Below are 4,210 nucleotides of genomic sequence, written 5' to 3'. Positions count from 1 at the left end.
GCAAAAAAAGCCACAGATCTAATGTAATGTGAGCAGTTTATTTAACAACTCACCAAGATTTTGAACATTTCCTGGAGACCATGGCAGAGTGCTAAAGGCTTTAGAACCTAAGAGAAAATTATGCTAAATCCATGAAAGCATAAGAAATGTCAATGACCTGTTAAGAATCTAGTTTGCAACTTCTTGTTTGCCATGATTGGGCCCATTTGAAGTGAGACAGTATTATACAGTACTTGGGAGAAGATAATGAAGGGTCCTGGAGTCTATGTCCTCCATTGGGTAACATTCTACCACTGCTTCTGGATCCAATTGTGTTCAAAACACCCTCAACTGAAAAGACCACAGTAACATTTACAATTCAGAACAGCCAGACCGCCCAAAGCTTTAAAGTGCTACATTGTCCTCAACCAAACTTGTGGTCTTTTTCCCTTCTAGAGGAAACTAGTTAAAATTGAATTAATTTGTGATAGATATTTTGGTAGGAGTTAAATGGGGATAATAAAAAACATAACGAAATACTATTATACATATTGAAGTATCCTCATTTTTACAATTATTAATTGTACTTTAATATAAAATCTAAACTTGCATTATAATGGAAATTATACCACATGATTCAAACAGAGTGAGCATCACTGCCCAGGTTTGCATGCAACCATTTGGACTATTACTGTATGTAGGGTATGGATGGATAAACAAATAGCTAAAACCAAGCATTGAAGAACAGCAAGTTCAATAGAATTGAATTTCTGTTTCTCATGATCATGTTCCTTCTCCACTACTATCAAGTATATGATGTAACAGGAGGATTATCCACAAAATGAAGTACAATTAGAGAGAAAAAGAAGATTCAACTCTGATGTCTTTAAAGCAGCAGGTGCAATCCATATAGACACGAAGGTGAATTATGAGATGAGTCCTTTAAGTGTTGTGTTGTATAGATTGGATTGGATGATTTTCATCTTTGCCAAGCAAATCAGGAAGCAACAGTATTCAAGGGTTTTATGCACTGGGGTGAAGCATCTTCTGCACTGTACTGTGAGAGTGAACTAAACTGGTAAGTACTGGAGTGAATCTCAACCATGCCAAGGCGGTGCATCTAATGTTTGCATGGTCTGAATGATGCATGGTTGATTACTATAGTGAACATGTTCAAAAATGGAACATGCTCTCTATGCTCTAGAATCACATGTAAGGATGGATATCTCCTTTGCTGTCACAGGTTTGGCATTGTGTTGTCTGGAAGATAAAGACCAGCTTACGTTTTCTGGTTGGCAGATGACAGAACAGCTGCCATCCTCTCCTTGAACTGCAAAAAGGCGAAACTGGACGGTCCCAAGAGTGGACCTGGCAACTTTAATATCAGTGAAGAGATCAGTTTTCAGATAAGCCCCGAGGCAACTCACAATAAAATCTCTCACTGTGTGTCAGAAAAGCCCTTGCAAAGCAAGGAGCTGCTTCCTGTTTTCTTACTTTTGCATGGGGGGGAGGCAGGTCCACTGCTGTCAAGTTCTGCTTCTCAGGGGCATAATGAGAAGTATGGGATGTAGCTGTGAAAATTATACCCTGCTGGTGTGTGGCTTAATTTTAAATGAATACGGGCACTGATTCTGAGATCCTGTTAACTACGCAGCCATCTCGGCAGGGATCTGCAAGAAATCCCTGTGAAGCAAAGATCTTATCAATTGAAAAAACATCCAGTGAGTAGGCAGTGAACTGCCTTGTGATTTTAATTCTGATGCTGAAAATTGAAAATGCATTGATGCATCCCGAAGGAATTATAGCCCTTATTAGATTCTTGTCAGTGACTTGGTCAAGGCAACCACATCTAAAGTTGTAGACTTACAATATTAGATATGCTGTAGGTGAAAGAAGATTAGTCACTAATTAAAGTGTAATTAATATATTTCTTCAAATTTGTCGTCAAATATTACCTGTTATAGATTCACATTTGTATATACTTTAGTATATAACTTAATTTGCATCTTACATGTACCAATGGTCCAAATAACAAGAAATGCTCTATATCCATGCATATAAAAATACCCTCTCTCAAAAAATATTAATATAATATTAATACCCCCTCACTTCCCCACACTGGAGGAAAGGTTAGACGAAGAATACCACCTTTTCCAATAATAATGTCATTACGGTGTTTCCCAATACCTGTCGAGTCTGCTCTAGCATGCTGTATATTGCATATAAGGCACACATATGTGTAATTATAAATAAAGAATTACTTGCTAGTGTATTATATTTAATGAAAAAATGTTGGTTTCATCAAAGCCCTAGACTGATAGTGGTAAGTTGTGAACATATTGCCCTAGAATATTTATTTGATAATGATGGATTATCAGATGCTGAATAAGCCTTTAATTCTTGTGAACTTAATTTATTTGAATTTATCATTTACAAGAAAATGCTTGTAAGTGCTTTTTAACTGTATACACAGCATTTTCTCTTCTACTCCAGTGCCTAGCTGAACGAGGTGAGGAGCGCTAAAAAATGCATCTTAAATCACAGTACCAATAAGTCTCTCTTTAATAGCTGCAAACAGCAAACTTTGGTATATATGATCTGGACAGAAGCAATAACTGTACCAGCAAATAATTGCTTTTCTAATAAAAAATGCATTAAAAACACAAGAAGGAATTCCTATATTTGAGGTTAAATTGGACACTCCTATCTAAAAGCAGCTGCATCACATAAGTAATACTACCAAGCACAAAAGAAGCAATTACGAGACTTGAACGTAATTTTGACCTATTTAAAACTCCTGTTTTTATCTTTTCTCCATTCAAAATAAAAATAAAAGATGGTATATTTTCAAAAACTAAAGGTTTCAACTGTCTGAAATGAAGGTGCTTACAGCAGTAGTTTCTAATTTGTGAGCAATCCATTCACTGCATCACAACCTGCAATATCTTGGTAATATTTTTTGCACTTTTTATAGAAATATTTTTCGTACTTTCAGACATATCCTGTCACTAGTAATAATCAACAGGTATGGGAAAAAGTCATATAACCATTTCTAATAATACTCTTGTCTTGAAATAATCCAGTTTTTAAATAATATCTCCATCTTAAATAATACATCATTCAAAATAGTAATATAATCTAGAGGAAGCAGTGCAAAAGTAATAACCAAGAATTTTTATTACAGTTACTATAATGTACAAAAATATTAAACTCCTCAAAAGACAATGCAACAGAAGACATGTTATTATAGGCTTTACCCATTTATACCTCTGTTCCTGTTAGCAGTCAATGATACATACTGTATAAGGTCAGCATCTCATTCAAAGAGGGAAGGGCACCTGAAACCGCCTGACTCCCCTCCTACTTTCTGGCCTACTACTTTTCTTCTGTGGTAGTGGGCACATGACAAAGCACAGCCGCACACACAGACAGGAGGAAATGCACAGCACCAGAGCATGTAGTTGACAATGGAAAAGCAGCAACAATTGGTAGTTTTACTATTTACAACCGTTTCAGTCCCAGAAAGTCCATTTGAAGACAAGGTGTTATTGTGTGCTGCAGGCAGAGGCCCATGCCTGTGTTCCTGTTTCCTCAGTAGGCTCCAAATCTTCAGCCAATAGCTGGACTGCATCTCTCCCTTTAACTAGAATATGCTGCTTCCTCTTTTCCTAGTTGCATTTTCTAACCTGACTACCTCAGTCAGTAGAGCATGAGACTCTTAATCTCAGGGTTGTGGGTTTGAGCCCCACGTTGGGTGGTGCCTCTCTCCTTATTATTTTTGTTGGGCAGAGTGGTGACTCTGTGGATAAGGATCTGTCCCTGTGGCTGGAAGATTGCTGGTTCAAATCCTGCAGCTGGCAGAGAAATCCTACTCCATTGGGCCCCTGAGCAAGGCCCTTAACTCCAACTGCTCAAGGGGCACTGTACAATGGCTAACCCTGTGCTCTGACCCCAGGCTTCTCTCTGTGTGTCTCATGGAGAGCAAGCTGGGGTATGTGAAAAGACTAATTCCTAATACAAGAAATTATATAGGGCTAATAAAGTGATGTTATGTTATGTTGTATAGATGTTACTTTATTATTGTGTGTGCTTAAGTATACAAATGCAGTCAAAAAAGATGCCTTAGCTAAGGAATGTCCCTACCCTTGTTCTTTTTATGAACCTACAACCCCAAATATAATTTTATTTCTGTGCGACAACAACATTTCTGTGTTGCTTTTGAAAAGGATTT

General features: G+C 37.4%; 1 non-coding gene across 1 annotated transcript; it reads left to right on the top strand.

The window, feature by feature from the left end:
* Positions 1-3,663: 3,663 nt before the first annotated feature.
* On the top strand, positions 3,664-3,736 carry trnak-cuu (transfer RNA lysine (anticodon CUU)). Its single transcript has one exon. It is a non-coding gene; the product is annotated as a tRNA-Lys (tRNA).
* The last annotated feature ends 474 nt before the right edge of the window (positions 3,737-4,210 follow it).

This window comes from Lepisosteus platostomus, chromosome 1 (genome assembly GCF_059453375.1).
Source record: "Lepisosteus platostomus isolate fLepPlt1 chromosome 1, fLepPlt1.hap1, whole genome shotgun sequence".
Taxonomy (NCBI): domain Eukaryota; kingdom Metazoa; phylum Chordata; class Actinopteri; order Semionotiformes; family Lepisosteidae; genus Lepisosteus; species Lepisosteus platostomus.
This window is presented reverse-complemented; position numbering and strand designations above follow the sequence as displayed.